The sequence below is a fragment of the Aquarana catesbeiana genome, linkage group LG03, assembly GCF_042186555.1.
Source record: "Aquarana catesbeiana isolate 2022-GZ linkage group LG03, ASM4218655v1, whole genome shotgun sequence".
In the NCBI taxonomy this organism is placed as follows: domain Eukaryota; kingdom Metazoa; phylum Chordata; class Amphibia; order Anura; family Ranidae; genus Aquarana; species Aquarana catesbeiana.
The window spans coordinates 76,074,502-76,098,656 of NC_133326.1; the positions used below are offsets into that span (position 1 = coordinate 76,074,502).

The 24,155-nt window shown below is 42.4% G+C and overlaps 2 long non-coding RNA genes across 2 annotated transcripts in view; both read left to right on the forward strand.

Moving 5' to 3' along the window:
- The window catches only part of LOC141131436 (uncharacterized), a 48,809-nt gene extending 27,472 nt beyond the window's left edge, over window positions 1–21,337 (forward strand). Inside the window, exon 4 of the long non-coding RNA XR_012242771.1 lies at window positions 21,286–21,337. This is a non-coding gene — a long non-coding RNA (uncharacterized lncRNA). The remainder of the gene's footprint in view (window positions 1–21,285) is intronic.
- Window positions 21,335–23,387, forward strand: LOC141131437 (uncharacterized). Its single transcript, XR_012242772.1, has 3 exons — window positions 21,335–21,426; window positions 21,584–21,664; window positions 22,005–23,387. It is a non-coding gene; the product is annotated as an uncharacterized lncRNA (long non-coding RNA).
- Window positions 23,388–24,155: the final 768 nt, after the last annotated feature.

The window sequence follows — 24,155 nt, forward strand, 5'->3', positions numbered from 1 at the left end:
GGCTTAGGCACAGACAAATAGTCCCAAACAGCTTCACTGTACCAAAGCTCCCGATTAGTTTCAATCTTCTGCATGATATCCTGGGGCACATATGGGAACTCCAAACCATATTCTGCTGCCACACGCTTGTTCAACATTTTCTGTAAGCGTGCAAGTTTTGGCAATGATCTGTCTCTCCCCATACCAGGTGGTACACAGGAATCCAATGACTTGCTCACCATAGACCCAGCCGATGTCTGTAGTGAACCAGTAACTTTTGGCAAAGTCCCAGTAACAGTGCTGTGTGGCTCCACACAAGGTGACATCTTCCCAGAACTCAGGGCTGTCCATTCAGGGAAAGTCATAGTGGAAGCAATATCTTCACTTTGTGACCATAACAGCTCTTGTGACATAGTCTCAAATAGGTCATCATCACCGGAAAGATCCGACATGGATTCTATTTCTGACTCTCCCAACTCTTCTGCTGGCAGATATTTATTTACAGTCCCGGATACATTCCCCATCAGTGGCTTACCCGTTCCTGACGTGGACTCTGGCAGCTCCGGTTCAGGTAACCTCTGGGGTAGGCCTCGACCAAGGCCGCGGGAAGCCTTTACATATCCCACCTTCCTTTGAGTAGGCTCAACAGGAGTAGGCGTAGTGGACACAGAAATCAAAGTAATGTCCCCTGATGAGACAACAGCAGCAGTGTCTCCCTCTGAAACATTGTCAGCAACAACAGGCAAAGTGGTGGCCTGTCGCTCTCTCTCTGTAGCGGTAGCAGCTTCTACTGTGGCGATACGTGTTGCCCAGTCCATCCGGTAAGCACGGGGCGACGTGGTAGGTTGCTCCACCACAAACAAGCATTCTCCACACTGCGGACATCGGCCAAATGGACGAAGATGCACAGCCAATCCCTCGCATCGATGGCAGATCATGCCCAGTCCCTCAACATCTCCTGAGGTATACAGGACAAACCTCCCCTGCGGCTTCAAACGAACTCCAGTATCCATAAGCAGGGTTCCAGATAGCACAGTATTCATCACGGTGCTTGCAGGGAACATTCTCGGTCCCACAATTGGTTTTATCGCCGGAAAAGACATGGCCACACTCTGATCTTCTCAGGACGATCACGAGGCTTCTCTTTTCCTCTGGCGCCAAACACACATGTCCCACGCGGTAGCAAGTAGGGTAGACTCCTCCCACTTATTCTTCTAGTCACGTAGCTCCTGGGCCTCACTGGCGCCCACCGTCCACGCACTCAGAAATAAAGTCCTGCAGTTTAACCTTTTCTCTTCCTGAAAGATTTTTCTACAAAGTCCAGCTCTATCCATAAACTCCCGGTAAAACACTTCACTGGGTTGCGAGAATTGACGGTCAACAAATCCCCGACGAGCCCCCACATGTAGCAATAACTCTCGATGGAGCTGCTAATTTAAGCGGGTCTGTTACCTTCACTCTCCTTCCCTCCGTTTCACCGGCACCGGGTCTAGGGTTCCGTTGAGTTTACCTCTGGACGACACACACAAACACTTGAGTACGTTTTCAATGCTTTAATAAACAATTTGCTTAGGAAGTAGCAGGAAAGAGGTGGAAAGGAAACTGCAGAAGAAACTCAAATATCTTCTTGTAGGGTCTTTGATAAATGTCCTGGTAGAATTTTGGATATTACGATAGGATGCGCTCCCCTCGTGGGACACACTCCTTGCTCACCTGGATAGGCCTCTCTCACTTGCCTAGCAGCCAGTACGCAGCACGAACTGGTGAAATAATAGTGAACAATTCCGCGCCAAACAGTTATAAAAAATTAGGATAAATTAGAGCAGCTACACCCTAACAAGATCATCAATGCATAAATGAAAAAATGGGGGATAAGAGGAGCGCTGAATAATTGTGAAAATTTAAGTGTATAAAGGATAAATATTATAATATAAATCCACCCAGTGTTGACCGCAAATGATAAATTCTAGTCTACCTATGTGAATCAACCACAAATGAATAAAATTATTAGAACTGAAACCAATAAAAATAGTAGTGTTCAGTAATAATTGTGCAACCATAACACAGATACTAATAATAATAACTCAAAAATCAAGTATACAATATATAATAAAAAGTCCATCAAAGGTGAAAAAATCTTTAAGATGAAATCCTGGTATGATCTTGTTATCAAAGCGTGAACAGCAAAATCCCTTCACCATCACTGAAAAACACCAATGTGCTCATGAAAATGGGTGTCAGCTTACCAGATGGAGTTGACCAATTTAATGAAAAAAAGGTCAAATAGGCTTTAGCAAGATAATGCTTGCTGCAATGGAGAAAGATGGACCGGACTCTTATCCTCACATCACAGGGTCTCACGCATGGGATATAAAACAGATGGAGAGGAACTGAACATAGTGTAACACCATTTATTTAAAAACTGATAAAAACAAACATAGCCAAAAGGCTACTCACATACAAGGTGCCATCGCCCGGCACTGAGGCTGGAAAGCGTATCTTTGGTGGAGAAACTGCTCTGCAGAAAAATTCCCAGCTGATCGTGGCAGCGGCGTGCGTTCCACCCACAACAGACAGACGAACCACGGAGGCCGGATGGGATGTAATTGCGTGACCAAGTACCGCCTCGACGTACGTTTCGTTAAACACGTCTTCAGGAAGCGTACTTGGTCACTATGGGGATGGTTTAAATAGTGTTGAAATTAACATAAAGGGAGGGGTTGAATGCTTCACAGCCTCAGTGCCTTTTACAAAACACCGTACAACCATCTCTAACGACATTTTAAAACAGCAGCAAAAGTGAACTTCCGTATTAGATTTATACAATTATAAATATAAGATATCTCATATACTAATACTGGTGAAAACCATATTTTACAATTATATTTTAAATGGCACATTCCGTCAGCACCAGGCTGCTTGAAAAATGGTAGATACAAATAAATGAATATAAAAACCAAAGAAATAAAAATAATAATAATTATTATTATTAATTATAATTAAATGGTGACATTATTAGAAGTGTAAACAGTACCCAACAGTTAACATTATAGTATATACCCAAAGACAACATCCAAAGTAGATGGCAATTATAATTAATACTTCAGAGCAAAAGGGTAAGAGAATGTATGACAAAGGTCTAATCATTGGTCAAGAAACAGTTGAGATCCAGTTCGATATTTAGGCCCTGTGGCTGCATCGTTTGTAAACGGTACAGCCACTGGGTCTCATTTTGGGAAACAACCCTCTTAAGATCAGTACCTCTCCAGTTGGAGGCAATCTTATCTATACCGTAAAAAGTAAGAAGACGGGGGTCCCTATTGTGGACCATGCGAAAATGGCGTGATACGCTGTGATTTAGAAAGCCTTTGGAAATATTAGCTACATGTTCGTTAATCCGAACCCTCAATTTGCGAGTTGTACGCCCCACATATTGGATTGAACATGGGCACTCCAACACATATGTGACATAGCTGGAATTACATGTGATTATGAGCCAATATTTTTTAAATATTTTTTCTACACTCTTATATTGGCGATGGAAGCCTGATATAAAAGAGATATCCCCTAGGGAGGGAGCTTTTGCTTTAGGGGCTAAAAGAGAGTCCCTATTCATAGCCAAAACTTGATTTTTGGTTTTGGTAAGGTTTTTAAGAGGATAGCCTTTCTCCTGGAACCTATGGGTAAGTATCTCCGATTGTGTGTGGTAATCAGTTATATCATCACAATTTCTTCTGATGCGCATATACTGCCCTTTAGGAACTGCTCCTAACCACTGTGGATGGTGACAGCTATTAATTGGTACAAACCCATTGCGATCTGTCGTTTTAAAAAATGTTTTGGAGACCAACCTATTCCCTTGTTTGGTTAAGGTGAGGTCCAAATAATTAATAGTATCCCAACTAAACTCAGCAGTGAACCTGAGTCCATAGACATTATTGTTCAGACCTGAGAGGAAATTTTGGAAATCGGGCAGGGTGCCCTCCCACAAAAGAATGACATCATCAATATACCTCTTGTAGTATTTTAACGACTTACTGGATTGGTGATAAATGGTTTCTTGTTCCCATTTATTGAGCACTATGTTTGCTACACTAGGGGCATACCTTTCCCCCATGGCAACTCCTTTTATTTGGTTGTAAAACTGATGATGTGCCCAAAAATAATTGTTCCCCATAGCTAATTCCAGTCCTTCAACCAAAAATTCTATTTGGGGTAATTTAAGTTTGGATTGGTCAATAAGAGCTAATTTAACTGCTACCAAGGCATCTTGTTGTTTAATATTGGTATAGAGTGACTCTATATCAATTGTCACTAATAAAGTGTTTGGAGATACTGTGATACCCTGCAAGGATTGGATGAGAGCTCGACTGTCCTGTGGATAACCAATGGCTGTAAATAAATATACAAATACTCTCCTACACGGGAGAAAAGAGACCCGATCCCACTTAATATGGGTCGACCTGGAGGTTTTTCTTTACATTTGTGTATCTTGGGTAGTATATATAAAATTGGAATGCGTGGGGCCCGGGGAATGAGGTAATGGGCTTCTTTTTTATTTAGAATATGTGATTGTAGACCCTTGTTTACCCAACAAGAGAGCTGCACTAAAAATTGTGGTGTAGGATCTAATAGCAAGGGTTTGTAAGTAGTAGTATCCTGTAATAATCTTTGGATCTCCAGATTGTAATTCTCTTTGCTAAGGATTACTACACCTCCCCCTTTATCCGCTGGTCGGACTACTATTTGTTTATTCTGTTCAAGCAACCATAACACAGACACTAATATTAATAACTCAAAAATCAAGTATACAATATATAATGAAAAGTCCATCAAAGGTGAAAAAATCCCCATAGTGACCAAGTACGCTTCCTGAAGACGTGTTTAACGAAACGTACGTCGAGGCGGTACTGTCTGTTGAGGGTGGAACGCACGCCGCTGCCGCGATCAGCTGGGAACTTTTCTGCAGAGCAGTTTCCCCACCAAAGATACGCTTTCCAGCCTCAGTGCCGGGCGATGGCACCTTGTATGTGAGTAGCCTTTTGGCTATGTTTGTTTTTATCAGTTTTTAAATAAATGGTGTTACACTATGTTCGGTTCCTCTCCATCTGTTTTATATCCCATGCGTGAGACCCTGAGATGTGAGGATAAGAGTCCGGTCCATCTTTCTCCATTGCAGCAAGCAATATCTTGCTAAAGCCTATTTGATCTCTTTTTTCATTAAATTGGTCAACTCCATCTGGTAAGCTGACACCCATTTTCATGAGCACATTGGTGTTTTTCAGTGATGGTGAAGGGATTTTGCTGTTCACGCTTTGATAACAAGATCATACCAGGATTTCATCTTAAAGATTTTTTCACCTTTGATGGACTTTTTATTATATATTGTATACTTGATTTTTGAGTTATTATTATTAGTATCTGTGTTATGGTTGCACAATTATTACTGAACACTACTATTTTTATTGGTTTCAGTTCTAATAATTTTATTAATTTGTGGTTGATTCGCATAGGTAGGCTGGTTATTATAGACTAGAATTTATCATTTGCGGTCAACACTGGGTGGATTTATATTATAATATTTATCCTTTATACACTTAAATTTTCACAATTATTCAGCGCTCCCCTTATCCCCCTTTTTTTCAAGTACGCAGCACGAACAAAAGTCTCTGCCACAGACTTGGTTGGGACAAACCCGTACGATCCTCTGCCCCAGGATGTATTGTTTTTTTTCTGCAATGAATGTTAGTCACAGTGCCTGAACCTTTAAGCCAACCCGGCAACACTATGCTGTATAGTTACTTTCGGCTACGTCCTCCAACCGAGTCACCAGGCCCCTCTCCAAACCAGCACGTTGCGTGATCCTTCCATGACGGGTCCTCCCCTGGGATCTCCTCGGTTGTCCAGCTTCTTCACACGGGATAGACAGTTCAGGACCATTCCTCGGCCGCTGTGGTAGGCCCCAGACAAGCTTCTGGGCCCACCCATACGCCGCAGCGACGTGGGCCTCCGGAACGGAGGACCACGAGATAGCTCTTGAATGCATACCTGTCAGCCAGGGGGGCCAGCAGGTGGCTGTAAAACGAACCCCAAAAAAGGGCGTCTGTCCCATAAACACCCTCGCCCAGAATGCAACTCGGAGGACCCCCTCCACCGAGTTGTCTCCGGGACAGAAGAGCATCCATACGCTTCGACACGTTGCCTTTCCAACACTAACCAGTGGTAACAGCGACACCCACCGGTCAGTATGGAAACACACACAACGTCAGCCAAGCTGGAACAGAGGCAAACTCAACCTTCCTAACGAACAATTTACTAAATTTACCTAACATGCGGTAGATCACAAATCTACCAGCGCTACATAATGAAAGCAGTATAGCAGAAAATCATGGTATTTCAATGGTTCATAAGACAAATTCATGCCATTGTAGTGTGGTGCATTGATTTAACATGTGTTATTCTGTATGCTAACCGCTTGCCGACCGGCTGACGCCGATATACGTCGGCAGAAGGGCACGTACAGGCATACTAACATACCTGTACGTTGCCCTTTAAGAAGCGGTTGCGAGCTCCGTGAGTGTGAACGAGGAAGAACGGGGAAATGCTGATGTAAACAAGCATTTTCCTGTTCTGCCTAGTGACACTGACACTGATCACAGCTCCCTGTAACCCGGAGCGGTGATCGGTGTCATGTCACACATAGCCCCCCCCCCCCCACAGTTAGAATCACTCCCTAGGACACACTTAACCCCTACAGCGCCACCTAGTGGTTAACCCCTTCACTACCAGTCACATTTACACAGTAATCAATACATTTTTAATCGCACTGATCGCTGTATAAATGGGAATGTTCCCAAAATACCGCCAAAAGTGTCCTATCTGTCCGCCATAATGTCGCAGTCACGCTGATCGCCGCCATTACTAGTAAAAAAATAATTAATAAAAATGCCATAAAAATATCCCGTATTTTGTAGATGCTATAACTTTTGCACAAACCAATCAATAAACGCTGATTGCGATTTTTTTTTTTACCAAAAATATGTAGAAGAAAACATATCGGCCTAAACTGAGGGAAAAAAATGTTTTTTTATATATTTTTTGGGGATATTTATTATAGCAAAAAGTAAAAAATCGTTTTTTTTTCAAAATTGTCATTTTTTGTTTATAGAGCAAAAAATAAAAACCGCAGAGGTGATCAAATACCACCAAAAGAAAGCACTATTTGTGGGGAAAAAAAGACGTCAATTTTGTTTGGGAGCCACGTCACACGACCGCGCAATTGTCAGTTAAAACGACACAGTGCTCTGGTCTTTTGTCAGCCAAATGGTCTGGGGCTTAAGTGGTTAATAGGTGCCGCATTAAGGCAGTCTATTTTTTTTTTTTTGAAAAGGCACACAAAGCATCAGAATGCACTAAAAGATGCACATGCTCCATTTATTGCAATGCAAAACACTGATGGATGGTAGGAAATTACCATGCTTCACTGCAGGTGTGTTGTGACATTCAGCGTGACACCACAGCACATCAGCGTACATAATGAGCATTGCTGCAATGAAATATTGTGAATGCATTGCTGCAACAGTAAAGTGTACAACATTAGTATGCGCAGGTCCTTACTCTTGGCTAGGTTTAGTTGTGCAAACAGTAACACCACAGTATCTGTGCTAAAAAAAAGCATCATCACAAACAAAAGTTAGCTGGCAGCAGAAAGGCCAAATTTCCACAGCATAAGTGAGACTTCTGTAAAGCTGGATACACACTATACAATGTTCTTTAGATTTACCAAAACCATATAATATGAGGTCAACCCTAAACACTTTCAATTTGTATGCAATCAGGCATACAAATGTTGCACTACAAAGTTAACAGTAAATCTAAAGGAAATTTAACAACAAAAGATGTATAGTGTGTATCCAGCTTTAGAATCAAAATGGAACACCACCAATGCCTTTAAATCCAAGGCTTGCCGGAAGGTTGGATCTCGAAGCCTAGCAGTCAGTACAAGCTTAAGTATGATAAGTATGGTTCAATCCTGACACAGGATTAACAAATGAACATGAAATGAACTCATCCATCTTCAAATGCCGTATTTGGCAACCAACAACTCCTAATGGTACATATTACCCAAGGCTTTCTTTATTCTTAAAGCCGTATATAAAATACTTCCGAGCGTGCATAGTATTCAAAATAGGCAGCATGGCGTGCATGATGACATCAGCATCCAGAAATTCCTCCCTATGTGTTTTGTCTCAATAGGACATCCTCAGGGGCTCTGGATGCTGCTCTCACATTGCTTCCTAAAAATGGTAATGGTGGATGGACACAATCAGTCAGTAACGAATACCAGACCATAGCTCCATAGCTTATCCAGTATACTGCCATCTAGTGGCAAAAATAAGTACAAAAGAACAAGGCATATAGTCTTGCCATCTTCAAAATTTTTCTGATGACTCTGCGGTAGTGGGATGTATCAGGGATGGGGAAGAGACTGAATATAGGACTGTGGTGGAGAACTTTGTCACATGGTGTGAGGTTAATCATCTGTATCTAAATGTAACAAAGACAAAGGAGCTGGTTGTGGATTTCAGGAAGAGGAAGCAACCAGTGACCCCAATCTCCATCTGGGGGTGCACATAGATAATAAGCTAGACTGGAGCAAGTACACTGAAGTGTGCCATAGGAAGGGCCAGAGCCGTCTTTACTTTTTGAGGAGACTGGGGTCTTTTAACATCTGCCGGACGATGCTGAAGATGTTTTATGAGTCCATGGTGGCCAGCGCTCTCCTGTATGCAGTGGCATGCTGAGGAAGCAGGCTTAGGGTGTCTGACATCAACAGACTCAACAAACTGATTAGCAAGGCCAGTGATGTTGTTGGATTGAAATTGGAGTCTTTTACAATAGTGTTGGAGAGGAGAATGTTGTTCAAGTTACTTTCAATCTTGGACAACTCCTCCCACCTACTCCACAATACGCTGGTCAGTCTGCGGAGTACCATCAGTGACAGATTGTTGCACCCACCATGCACCACAGAACGACACAGGAAATCATTTTTGCCTATGGCAATCAAGCTATATAATTCCTCTCTGGGAGGTGAATATCTAATTCTGGTTTATGATAGGTTTTGTGTTGTTTTTATAGTATGTTGGTATTGTGTTGGCTATTATAGGGGGTATTACAGAAACTGGTGTATTATTTGTATTTGGTAGTTTGTCTGTTTTTTAATCTGTGTTATTTATTCTATGTTGTATTTAAATGTATGGATGTTTTATTTGTAGTGTAGTTTTAATTTTGTTTATTTGGTGCTAATAGCTGTTATTGGTAATTTTGTTGTGTTTTTGTATCTTGTTCAGTTATTGTTGTGATCTTGTGCTGTCTTTGTTATTGTGTCAAAATAATTTCCCAATTCCCTTTGGGATTAATAAAGTATTGTGTATTCTGTAAATGGAATGTTTGCTGTCCAACTCCCCAAGTTGACCACTTGACCTCCAGAAGGTTTTACCCCCTTCCTGACCAGGCCATTTTTTGCTATTCATCACTGTGCTACTGTAATTGGCAATTGTGCGATCATTGGAACAAATGAAACGTAGAATTTTTTTAGACAAACAGACCATTCTTTTGGCGATTTTTGACCACCACTGGGCTTTTTATTCTTTGCTATACCAACAAAAAAGAATTTCTACCTTCTGTCACAAAACATATCCAATAAAATTTAATTTCTTCATAAATTTAGGCCAAAATGTATTCCGCTACATGTCTTTGGTAAAAAAAAATCTCAAGTGTATATTAAAGTCTTACCCTAAAAAAAAAAAACAGATTCTGTTCCCACATATTATACAACACAGTGTTTGTGCTGTGTAATTTGGCCCCCCGTATCACCTGAAATACCTGGCTGATCCTGCCTAGCTATGCCCTCCCCCCGTAAACTGACCATGGTTTATCATGGCTGATGAGCTCTGACACCGTGGTCAGTTTACGCACCTCCGTCATCCATACATACCTTATTTTATAGCGCCGCTCGGCACTCAAGTCCTCTCCTCCTCCCGAGTGACATCAGCGGCGGTTTCTCAGCTCCGCCCGCTTTGCTGTCAGATCGAGAGAGGGGAGAGGCAGTCGGTCACATGAGCGCCGAGCGGTGCTATAAAATTATGCATTTATCGGCAGATTTTTACCAAACACATACAGTGGGGCACAGCATTTATTATAACAGAGAGGATTGTAGCAACAACACTAAGTGGCTTAACAGCCACTTTAATAGGTTATGTGTGAATATTATAACCCCTTCAAACTATGGTATGTAAAATAGGGGTCTTCAAAAAGTTTCTGCACTTTTTTTTAACTCCAACGAATATATAAAAATGCAGAAACTTTTTGAAGAACCTTCATATTTGAAAATTGATCAATCCTGATGTACTGACAGCCTATATCATTTCTTGAGGCCCTTAAAGCGGAGATCCACCCAAAAGTGAAACTTTTGCTTTAAGGATTCCTGACCCCCTGACATGCCATATTTGGAATGTCATTTTTTTTGGGGGGTGGTACTTAGTTTTGACAGGTACCCAGCTCCCACTTCCACTCGACCCGCCTAGGCGACTCGAGCGGAAGTTCTCTTCTCCCCCTCCCTCCCTGCAATCTTCTGGGACACCTCACAGGTCCCAGAAGATTGCCCGGCCATTTAGGACGTGCAGCATGAGTCGAGCATGCACTGTGCGCACCCAGCTGTGAAGCCGGAAGCTGTCACAGCCGGGTGCCCACACTAGTGATGCCGGCGCTGGGGAGAGGCGGGGGAGAGAACTGAGGCTTCGGGCGGCCGCATTGCTGGATCGTATGACAGGTGAGTGTGCATTTATTAAAAGTCAGCAGCTACACTTTTTGTAGCTGCTGACGTTTAGTAAACACAGAAATGGCTGAAACTCCGCTTTGGTATGCAAAGAGTATAGTGGGCCAATCACAGCATAACTACATAAATCAAAGCTGTTATGAATGCGGTTGTGTACAGGTGGACACAGCATTTGCGGGAGAGGTAGGCTGCATGCCCTCGGCTGGATGACGTACAAGTATGTGATCCAGCCTGCACATTCCACACTACCGCAGTAAATGTACTGTGGCCGGGCAGCAACCAGTTAAAAACATAATGCCAAACCGCAATTGACACAGGTACCCTTAGCCCCACCAATTCAACATGCTTTGCCCTCAGAAAGGGCTTTGTCAGGAATGAGGTGTCATTATATTAAATATATGAAAGTACTCAAAAAAAAAAAAAGAATGCTATTTCTTGTATTTGCTTGGGCACATTTGCTGGTGGTAAATTGGTGGGGTTAAGGGGTCTTTTTTGTTACATTTTATCAGGACTTGCAGTGAACAGTTTATATTTGAGGAGGGGAGAGACAGACACTGCCAGTTTGATTAACATGATGTTGACAGATCTGTACATGTTCTTGCTCTGTGCTTTAGCCTGAGTAGTCTCGTCTCCCCACCATTTTTTCAACACCTACCTATTTCTCTATCCAAGCTTTACACCATTACAATATCCCTATTCAAATCCTCCACCTTATAGCCTTATCTATAAATTACATTTTTCCGCACCCTAACGTGTTCCTGAAAATCAGTGATCTTTGTACAATTGTGTCTAAAGCAAACGCATTGGTCTTTCAGGACAGCTGTTTTGGACTACAGTATTTGTAGTGTAATATGGCCACTAGATGGTGCTATGAATTTTGGTGTTTGTTATGTAATTATGTGATGTGACATTAGACATTAGATGATGGTTTGGCTACAGCCATATAGTGGTGTTTATAGTTACACCACTTAATATATAAAAAATAAATAAATAAATATATATATATATATATATATATATATATATATATATATATATATATATATATACACACACGCATTCTGATATTTAAATTTTGGTTTGGTTTGGTCCATATGGGACTAACAGGGCTGGCTACCTATCTCAATTGCACCTTGGCAGTGATTATGTCTTTGTAAAATATCCCTATTTGACCACTGGGGGAAGCGTGACAGCAAACATTCTATTAAGGTAGATTTGCACCCAAAAGTGGAACTTCCGCTTTAAAGACTCCTAACCCCCTGACATGCCACATTTGGCATGTCATTTTCTCGGAGGGGGGGGGAGTGGGTACCTAGTTTTGACTGGTACTTAGCTCCCACTTATGCTCACGCCACCTAGGCGACTCCTACTCTCCCCCTCCCTCCCTGCAATCTTCTGGGACACATCACAGGTCACAAGCTGTTACAGCGGGGTGCCCACACTAATGATGCTGGGGAAAGAGGAAGGGGGGGGGGGGAACCGAGGCTTCAGGAGGCCGCATCGCTGGACTTTAGGACAGGTGAGTGTGTGTTTATTAACCGCTTGCCTACCAGCCGCCGCAGTTGTACTGCGGTAACATGGCTCGGCTGCGCAAATCTCCGTCATGTTACGTCGCTTCTATTTGTGGCCACTAGGGGTGTGCGCGCACCCGCTACTTGCCCGCCGAACCGATGCGAGTGTGCCGGGCTCCCACGATCGGCCACATTAACCCCTTGGTCGTCACTAGTGTTAACCCCTTCACTGCCAATGACATTTTTACAGTAATCAATGCATTTTTATAGCACTGATCGCTGTATAAATGCCAACGGTCCCAAAAATGTGTCAGAATTGTCCGATGTGTCCGCCATAATGTCGCAGTCATGATAAAAATCACAGATCGCGCCATTACTAGTAAAAATAAATAAATAAATAAAAATATCCCCTATTTTGTAGACGCTATAACTTTTGCGCAAACCAATCAATATACGCTTATTGCGATTTTTATTACCAAAAATATGTAGAAGAATACATATCGGCCTAAACTGAGAAAAATTAGCTTTTTTAAAAAAAAAATGGGGATATTTATTATATCAAAAAGTACAAAAAATTGTGTTTTTTTCAAAATCGTTGCTCTTTTTTTGTTTATAGTGCAAAAAATACCACCAAAAGAAAGCTCTATTTGTGGGGAAAAAAGGACGTCAATTTTGTTTGGGTACAGCGTCGCACGACCACGCAATTGTCAGTTAAAATGACGCAGTGCCGAATCACGAAAAATGCTCTGGTCATTCCGCAGCCAAATCTTCCGGGGCTGAAGTGGTTAAAAATCAGCAGCTACACTTTTTGTAGCTGCTGACTTTTAATAAACAGAAAAACGAGTGGAACTCCGCTTTGTTATATGCTTTGTTCTTTTATATGTATGTTTTGCCACTAGATGGCCGTATACTTTTTGGGGAATGGTCTAGTATTCCTTATTGACCGATTGTTTCTTCTGCTGATTTGCATTCCTATGGAGCAATGTAAAAGCAGCGTCCAGAGCCCCTGAGGACGTCCTATTGGGACAAACACATAGGGCTGAGCTTCTGGATGCTGATGAGTTCACGCATGCCAAGAGTCACGTATGTAGCAGCCTATTTTGAATACTCTGCACACTCAGAACTGTTTTATGTTTGGTTTTATATGCAGTTGTAAGAATAAAGAAAGCCTTGGGTCGTTTGCACTTTTGCAGTTGCTGGTGACCAAATGTGGTATTTTGAAGATGGATGAGGTGCCTGCTGTTCATTTGTTAATCCTGTATGGGGATTGAGTCATACTTACCATACTTACGCTTGTACTGACCTCTAAGCTTTGAGGTCTAACCTTCTGATAAGCCTTGGATTTAAACGTGGTGATGGTGTCCCATTTTGATTCTCATGGAAGTCTTATTTATGCTGTGGAAATTTGATTGAAGTAGAAGTGGCACCTCGGAATTTCCATTTGAATACCATGGTGGAGGATTATTTCTGGTGGTGTAGGAGTCTAATTATAATAGCTGCACTTTTTTCACTTATTATTTTTATGGAGTTCATTAGTGCTGCAGTTTTCCTATGTATTAAAGCGGTATTAGATCCAAAAGGCCCGATCACCAGGTGAAAACAGAGGGAAAAAGCAATTTTAATTCAATTTCTGGTTTGAGGTTTATTACTTCTTTAAGTTTAGATGTGGCAGACTTTACTGCCTCTCTGAACAAAGATCTGTGGTGCATTGCCTTTCAGAGGCAGTGAGGAGGCAAAATGTCAGGTGAGTACACATTGCCGCATTTGTGATGTTTTGAATTGCGGTGTGACAAATTTAATGTGGCATGTCAAGTTTTACAGGCAGCACCACCTATAAAACATTCTCATGTAAGTGAATCGGATCCTCTGCAACCATGTGCCAAGCACTTAGACTGCAGTTGCAGTACGGTCCTGCAATGCAAAATCACCAATTGGTGGTTAAAAAATCCAAAAGAAATCAGGCATCAAGAAGTGACAATATCACCTCCTAAATTTCTGTGAACTTTTTTTCTCCACCCTCCATAAACCGATCCACTATGGATTGTTTTTCAGGAGGAGGCGGTAAACAATGCCATTATTGTGAAAGGAGCCTTTGAGTGTTAGACAAATGGACCCTGATGTCTGTATACTGTGAACAGGCTGTTTTTTAACGCACCCCTTAATTGGAAGGTGCTGTGTACAGGCAGTCCATTCAAGTCTATACAGATGCAGCATCTGCATGGACATAGCTGCTTGTCATAATGTGACAGGTGTGTGGGTACAGGTGAGACAGTGGGGTTGATTTACTAAAGGCAAATCCACTTTGCACTTCAAGTGCACTGCAAATGCACTTGGAAGTGCAGTCGCTGTAGATCCGTGGGGAACATGCAAGGAAAATAAAAAACAGCATTTTTGCTTGTACATGCTTGGATGATAAAATCAGCAGAGCTTCCCGGATTTCAAATCTTCCCCTCAGATTTACGGCGACTGTACTTCCAATTACACTTTCAAGTGCACTTGCAGTGCATTTGTAGTGCAGAGTGGATTTGCCTTTAGTAAATCAACCCCGGTGTGCGTTCAGCACTATGCATCCGTATGCCTGTTACATTAGGAAGAACGGCTGTGTCCATGCAACTGCTGTGTCCTAATAGACTTGAATGGGCTGCCTACAAACAGCACCTGCCAGTTACGGACATATATAAAAATGCAAGCATACACTTTATCTATTTTTTGTGTGTTAAAGTAATATTGATTTAAATGAGTGTGTTCTGCACCATATCTAGGTATTGTGGGTTTGATTTACTAAAGGATTAGAGCAGTGTTTCTAAACCGCGAGAGGCCCCCAAGGGTTCAGCAACGATCTACCTGCCATTGGCAGGCAGCTGGCAGGTAGATCTCTTGCCCTCTGCTGACCCATGCAGAGATAGGCAGGGAAGCGGCTGGAATACTATTACATATAGTAATGTATTACATACATTACATGGAAAGAGCACAGAGCACAGTGTGGGGACACAGTGGGTCACACTACTGTACCGACTTCCTTTTTATGCAGAGGTGGCTGTTCTCAGTCCTCTAGTGGACTGCTGTTCCCCGCCGGCCCCTCCTCCCCTTCTATCCATCCTAGGTGCTTATATGACATCACCTGTGTCCTGGGATGGGCAGGAGGGGAGTAGGGACCAGTGGCGAACAGCGCTCTACTAGAGGACTGAGAACAGCCGCCTCTGCATAAAAAGGAAGCCGGTACAGTAGTGTGACCCACTGTGTCCCCACACTGTGTGCTGTGCTCTGTCCCATGTAATGTGTCCAGCTGTGTGCCCCACAATGTGCCCTGCTTCCCTCTTCCGTAATGTGCCCTGCTCTCATGCAATGTGCCCTGCTCCTTCAATGTTCTGTGAGCTGTAGATATGAAAATTATTTCAGGGTTCCCCGAGATCTCAGACTTTTTGCTAGGGGTTCCTCAAAGGCCTCAACGGTTGAGAAACACTGGATTAGAGCATGTTCCCTTTCAAAGTGTCACTTTGCAAGGAAAAGAAGTAACAATGCAATAATTGGATGATTGAAGTCAGAATACTTTCACCGCATTCACTAAGCTAAGTTAAATTTCACTTTGCAGATGGATTTTTTATTGGCTTAGTGAAGTAGGTGAAATTGTGCTAACTTTGGTTATCTACTAATGTGAAAGCAGAAATCCTGTTTTCCCTTGCACTTGATTGGGTATTCCTTGCAAAGTCAATTTTAACTTTGTCACACCTCATTTAGTGTGTTGCTAATTTATATCATCATCCGTCACCCCTCCAGCAGAAGCCGTCCTCTGGTAAATCAGTCTTCTGCTGGAGGGGCGCACTGCTAAACTGTGCCTTAATGAGTGTACTATCCCTGCAACACTGTGACTGTTCACTTACAACTGTATGGATACTCAGGGGTTGATTTGCTAAAACTGGAGAGTGCAAAATCTGGTGCAGCTCTGAATAGAAACCAATCAGCTTCCAGGTTTTATTGTCAAAGCTTAACTGAACAAGCTGAAGTTAGAAGCTGATTGGCTACCATACTCAGCTGTACCAGCTTTTGCACTCTCCAGTTTTAGTAACTCTCCCCCTCAGTGTGATATTTGCATTACTTCCATTCATTATAATAAATACACTCTGAGAAATGTATTTGGTTTTAAAAGTGTATTTTTGTATTTCTTTATTAATTAATTATTGTACCAGATTCTGTGTGCATCAGTTTTTGTGTGTTAGTGTTCAGTGTGATATTTGAATGCTATTATTGTACCACTAATTGCAATTATATCTGTTCATTATAATAAAAGTACTTCAAGAGGTTTATTTTGGCTTTAGAAGTTTTTTATTCTTTATTAATAATAAAAAAATAAAACATTAGATAATAAAACAGTTTATACATAGTTACAGGTACCATTATTTGAAACATTATTTTAGATGTTGTATGCTATATAGTGCTGTGATGTTATCTACATGGCAATAAAATGTTTATTAAAAAAAGAGAACTCTATGTTTATGGGCTGTTGTTGGTCAATATTGGCTAAAGGCTCTCTATATCAATGTCCTAATATGTGTCATTTATTCCTATCACTGGTAATGGGCAGAAAGAAATCCATAGGCTGTCATTGCTGAAATTCTAGTTTCCTGGCTCTCTCTGGGCCCCTGACACAGAACAAATGAGAAATCAGTGGGACTCTATTAAACCCAGCAGAGGAACATGACAGGACACTAGATCAGCAATAACTAAATCCATATTCCTTTTAGTACAGATGTCCCCAATGTTCCCAATTACCAATAAACTGGTCTCCAATTTATTCAAAATCACAATTTCAGTTTTATAGATAAATTGGATGGAAATATCAAACAGTTTTCCTCCCTGCTCTATAAGCCAGGTGTCTACAATCTGGCTCCTCCCCCTTCATGAGTAATGGCGGCCATCTTTGTAACTGTTACTGAGAGTGTCTAGGCAGTAAACCCTGAAAATTGACAGAAAAGGGGCACATATTTGTAACATATCTGATAAGAAAACATGTCTAACCATGGAAATTAATGAATTACAGTTCTCCCGTCATTACATGTTGGGTAGAAGTTAAACACCATGATTTCTGGCTACCTAACATGTTTCTATGGCTACCTGACTGCACCTAGTGACCCCTAAATGGCACCTATTAGAATATAATCGTGTTCCCAGTGTGACGTGTGTGACTTACCAGTTGCTGATGTCTCCACTTTACTTGTCTTTGGGTGGATGGACACCTCTGTTGGTCCCAGGTCCTAATGTCTCCTCTTCCTCCTCTTGTCCTGGGTCTCCTCCTCTCCGATCCTCCTCCTCTTCACCTCCTCTGGGTCCAGATGACGAGTCTTCCTCGTCCTCTTCTTCCCTTCCATGTTCCTTTTACCTAAAAAACAAAATTTGTACAGCACAGAGCCTCTCAGAGCCACAGAGCCTCTCAGAGTCTCACAGCCTGTCTCTCCAGCTACCACTAAAGAGTGACAGTTGGGGGCATGTGGCATCTATAGGTGGCTGTGCCTGTTGCCGTGACTGCAGCACTGAGCCTTGGTCACATGAAAATGTCTGTGTACTGCCAGATATTAAGGAAGGATTGGGCTGTAAGTTTGAAGGGTGTAGGGATTTCTGGATGAGACTTTTTATATAAAAGCAGATTTTGAGGTAAAGGTAACTTTTGATAAAGGTGTTAGCGTGTCCATGATACCTATATTTCTATTGCTCTTCCTCTCCATAATGTCAACATTTGTTTAGTTAAATAAGGGCACTTTCACACTGAGGCGGTGAGGGCGGGTAGCGGTAAAGCGCCTCTAGTTTTAGCGGTGCTTTACTGCTGTTTAAGCGGCGCTTAAAAAGGGGTTAAAAGCGCCCGCAAAGCACCGCTGCCGAAGCGCTTTGCAGGAGCTTCGGCAGCGCTGCCTATTGATTTCAGTGGCCAGGGGCAGTGAAGGAGCAGTGTGTATACAGCGCTCCCCCACCGCCCCAAAGATGCTGCTTGCAGGACTTTTTTTCTCGTCCTGCAAGCGCACCGCCCCAGTGTGGAAGCACTCGGACTTTCTCACTGGGGCTGCAGGTGAGGCAGTTTTCAGGCGCTATTTTTGGCCCTAAAGCGCCTTAAAAACGTGTTATTAGTAAATCTACATCATACAAGCTTCTTCTCTAGTTATTTTAATATTAAGGCCATGTTTACTCTTGAGGTGCCCCATGAAAAGTGCTCTGCTGTGAATCGTTTTTTAGAGGGCAGTTCATAGGGAGTTCAAAGGTGATGTGTCATCTCCTGGATACTTGTTTTAACCATTGAAAGCTTGCTGTAGTGTGCCACAAATGCTTGCATTTTGCACAAATGTTGTCCCTTTCACTTGAATAGGTCATGTTGAACTGCACAACTGTGATCTGTCATATGTATACAACCCCTCTGGCCACCATGTTAGGTTAAGGCAGGCTTTAAAAACACATCTCAGCTGCTTTTTTGTCACTGTCTCCCCAGCTTCCAATGTAAACAAGGCCTAAAGCTGATCACATATGTTACAGTCTGATTAGATTATTTCATTTTGATTCACCAGTAACCATGTCACTTTTGTGTTCATCTGATTAAATATCAAGTGAGTGGATTGCACACATAGTCCATTACACTAGTTATTGGAAGAGGTTTTGCAATCTGATTGTATTGTGTTTGGCCAGCTTCAGTCTGTCTGATCATTAATGGTCCAGATGATCTATCATGAAAACCAAATTTTTTTCCCAGTCAATGACCCAGAGCAAGCATGCTTCCAGTGAAGTTAGACTGAGTAAGTCAATTAAATGCTTTGAAGCCACTGCATCAGCTTGACAGCAACTATTATTTTCAGAAGGGGAGGCCAGCAGTGGCAGCCTCCATGTGTCATTACAGGTTCCCTTTAATAAATTCCCTACTATCTCTGCAGATCTTTATGTGTTAGAGATGTGACAATAGTGAAAATAGTAAGAAATTGGTGGTTTCCATTGGTTTTCACACAGAGGAGATATTGGGGTTGATTTACTAAAACTGAAGAGTGCAAAATCTGGGGCAGCTCTGCATAGAAACCAATCAGCTTCCAGTTTATTTGTCAAAGCGTAACCACTTCAGTCCTGGAAGGATTTACCCCTTTCCAGACCAGGCCATTTTTTGCAATACGGCACTGTGCTACTTTAACTGACAGTTGTGCGGTCGTGCGACGCTGTACCCAAATAAAATTGATGTCCTTTTTTCCCACAAATAGAGCTTTCTTTTGGTGGTATTTGATCACCTCTGCGGTATTTATTTGTGCTATAAACAAAAAAACACTGTCAATTTTGAAAAAAAAAACAATATTTTTTATTTACTGCTATAAAACATATCCAAGAAAAAATTTAAAAAGTCGAATTTCTTTATCAGTTTAAGCCAATATGTATACTGCTACATATTTTTGGTAAAAAAAAAACCCCAATAAGTGTATATTGATTGGTTTGTGCAAAAGTTATAACATCTACAAAATAGGGGATAGATTTATGGCATTTTTATTCTTTATTTATTTTTTTTACTAGCAATGGCAGTGATCAGTGATTTTTAGCGGGACTGCGACATTGTGGCGGACAGAACGGACACCTAACTGACATTTTTGACACTTTTTTGGGAACCAGTGACTCTATTACAGTGATCAGTCCCCTGTCAGAACGGAGATCTTTCTTGTTTACTTCGGCAGATCCCCGTTCTGTCTCTGCGGGGAACGATCGCGGGCCGCCGGTGGACATCGAGTCCGCCGGACCCGCTGATTTGCTCCCCCCACTGGCCAATCGGCACGCGTGGGCCTCCGGCGGCACGTGCACGCCCAAAGAAGCTAGTGCATGAACCGCCGTACTGGTAGGCAATTCACACAGCCGAGCCACTTTGCCACAGTATAACTGCGGCGGGTGGTCAGCAAGCGGTTAAAGTATAACTAAAGGCAAAACCTTTTTTTAATTTTGGATACAGTGGAGACTTATTAGAACATTTGTCAGTTTTTATTGCTGTCCTTATTAAAGCGGAGTTCCACCCAAAAATGGAACTTCCACTTTAAGTGCTGGTGACCCCCTGGCATGCCACATTTTGCATGTCATTTTTTGGGGGGAGTGGGTACCCAGTTTTTACAGGCATCCAGCTCCCACTTCCTCCCCTGGCGCCGCGGCACCAAAAGGAAGATCACCTCTCCCCCGTTCTCCCTGCAATCTTCTGGGACACGTCATAGGTCCCAGAAGATTGCCCGGCCATTCACAGTGCGCAGCGGGCTCGCACATGCGCCCACAGTTAGAATGCCGGCGCCGCTGAGACAGAGAGGAGCAAGGCTTTGTGCGCCCAAATCGCTGGACCATGGGACAGGTGAGTGTCTGATTGATAAAGTCTGCAGCAACACTTTTTATAGCTGCTGACTTTTAAATGGGTGGAACTCCGCTTTTAAGAAAATCCACCCTCTCTATTTGTCCTGTTTACAATTGTCATTGAAAGTGAAAGTAAAAGAAAATCCCAAATTTTGGTTTGTCCCCAGAAAAGTAACAGAGCGGAAATCTTCCAATTGGGACACTAGTTCTGGTGACCTGGGGGTCCCCAAGCAATTGCCTTAATTTGTGGGGATTTCCTCTCACTTCCTCTTTGGCTGTGGGACAGGAAGTGAAGGGAAATCTCCACAAAGGGACACAGATGGCGGAAAAAAATCTTACAGGGCTTATAATCTTCCCTTGCTCTATCCAAAATGGAAAAAAAAAGTTTTGCCTATAGTTCTTTAATTGAACAAGATGAAGTTAGTAGCTGATTGACTAACATGCACGGCTGCACCTGATTTTGCTCCAGTTTTAGTAAATCAACCCCATTGTTTTGTATCTCTTTATTCAATTTTTTTATAAATAGCTTTAACTACCCAGGTGCATAACACTTTACTGTAACATTTTCTTCTTTATTCTTTTTTTTTTTTCTTCCATTATTTATTATGGATATCCTCCTAGGGAGGTAGTGGTTCCATATTGATGTCTATAGCTCTCTGTCCACCCCCCACCCCCCACCCCCATGAGCAGAACAGCAGCAGAAGAGAAAAACAAATCAGAAATCAGAATCTAAGGAGAGACTTGGCATCAACAATGATTATAGTAAGTTAATGCTGGATATTGAGTGATGGCAAATATTTTGTATTGCTTTAAGTAAGTCTTTCCTGAGTGGAATATGGAGGCTGTCATTGCTAAGCTTCTATGAACATGCTAGTTGTCTGCTTATTGGGTCTGTTTATGGGCTTCATTTCTTTTATAGACTCTGAAGTATGGAGATCAGGAGTCAGAGAAAAGTAAGAACCCTGCAAGAATCTGCATTTTCTGGATTAGTGGCTCTAAGGTATCTGTTTTTTACACAATTTTATGAATAATCTTTGTATTTTTTCTAATGTGTTTATTTTCTGTGAGTATCAGCTCCATTTAGTGGCCGTAATTCAGTATTTCCCTGATTTGAAGTATTTCAGGAAAATACCACATTATGGCCACTAGATGGATCTGCCGATAATAGGAAATTACCATATTAGGCACATTACAGTGATAATTTATGATGGCTGTGGTATTACAAGTGAAAGTGATAGTGAAGGCTCCTAATTGTTTTCCTGAAACAACAAAAAAGATGTTTATACTTACCTTCTCTGTGCAAGGATATTGACAGAGTTGCCCTTTACCTTCTCTTCTAGGGTCCCCCGCTGATGCTCTCCACTCTTCCTCTTCTCTGTGTGTCCCCATAGCAAGCCCTGTTCTATGGGGGGCATATGTGCAGGCATGCTTCCAAGCTGGGTTGTGTGCATCCATGGACACACACAGCGTGGCTCGACCACTCTGTCCACTCCCTCCTCACTGGATTTCATAGCAGCAGGAGCCATATCGCTGCTATTACAACACAGACAAAAGAATAATCTGAGGCATACACCATGACCCACCTCCATCCCGAAATATTCACATAAAAACAAGATACTGGTCATGTGACTTTAAATGAGGTGGGCTACAAAATGAGATAAAAGAGTTTCAAATATGGTTACCAAAAATGCAAAAATACATTACAAAAATGATATCACAATATTCACAGTCATCTGTAAATGAAACATCATACCAAAGTCCATATATAGTAAACATATTATTCGTAAAAAATCTTAACAAAGTATATAATGATATATAATAAAACAAGTTGTGTAGCATCCATGGAACTCATCGCGTTTGTGTCCACTCATAAGGAGTTTGATGCGTTAAAACATTAATGCATGGTAAAAGTATTAATTTCATGTAGGTCTGTATAAAAGGAAAAAAGGAAATAGAGTAAAAAATAAAACAAATGAATGGGAGAGTATAATATTGAATGACTTTGCTACTCACATGCCACCTCAAATAAAGGGCCCAGTGTCAGGGAGGAGACGTGGAGGCGCCCAGATGAACGCCTGTCCTGTGAGAGCAGGAAGAGAGACTAGTGGGGAGATAGATGGGCATAGTTCTGGAAAGAGAGAGGGCTCGGGGGTGGACCGCAAGTGGAAGGTTTTTTGCCTTAATGCAGGTAATTTTAATCCACTTTAGCTGTCACTCCGATCTCAACTCCCTTCCTCCTCATCTGTGCCAGCTCTCTTGTTCTCCTGCATTGAGGCTCCACCTTTTGACTTCCAAAATTTCTATCCATGGGGATATTGATAAGGGGGGACTCAGGGATGAAAAACAGCAGAGGGGCATTTCTCTACTGACCAGCAAGCAAGGGGGACTTCTACACTTATGAGCAGCAAGGGGGAGCTTTATCAGCAACAATGGAACCCACACTGCTGGCAAACAGTAAGGGGGAACTTCTCTATTGTCCAACAGTTAAGGGGCATACACCTGACGACCAGCAATAAGGGGGTCCACACCACCAATCAGCATTAAGGGGGCACACACCACCAACCTGCTGTAGTGGGGCACACCTTGCCAACCACCAGTAAAGACACACCACCAAACACCAGGAGGTAAGGCGGCACACCATCTATAAGAGCAGTCAGTAAAATGAAAGTCCAGCCTCTACAGGAAATAGATGTGCACTTACCCGTCCTGCTGTCTATTGCCAAAGGCCCTTCTGTATCTAACACGCTGGTGAGTCCCATGCGTGGTTCCCCATTGCTTTCTGTAGTTCCTCATGTTATTACCTACATCATAACTTTGATCTGTATTGATATGGGGATTTGCAGGAGAAGCCACAGAACGCAGCCGGGGACCAAGCATTAGTCACACCAGGAAGGCCTCTTTCACACTGTGATGGTTTGCAGGCGCTATTGCGCTAAAACTAGCGCCTGCAAACCAACCTAAAACTGCCGCTACTGTTTCTCCAGTGTGAAAGCCGAGGGCTTTCACACTGAAGCGGTGCGCTGGCAGGAGAGAAAAAAAACTCCTGCAAACAGCATCTTTGGAGCGGTGAAGGAGCGCTGTATTCACCGCTCCTTCACTGCTCCTGCCCATTGAAATCAATGGGGCAGCGCGGCTATACCGCCGCTGTAGCGGCGCTATGCAAGCGGTTTTAACCCTTTTTCGGCCTCCAGCGGGGGTTAAAACCGCACATCTAGCAGCCGAATACCGCCGCTAAAATGACGGTAAAGCGGCGCTAAAAATAGCGCAGTTTTACCGCCGACGCCCCCACCGCCCCACTGTGAAAGGGGCCGAAGTGTTGAATGCAGATATTTCTCCAGGCAGTTAAAGCAAAGAACAGAAGCAGATGTGTATTTATCGTTTTCTTTTACAGGTTCACCTTTGCTTAATTTTTTTAGACATGAAAGGACCACTTTAAAGCGGTTGTATACCCAAATTTGACATTTTTACCTACAGGTAAGCCTATAATAAGG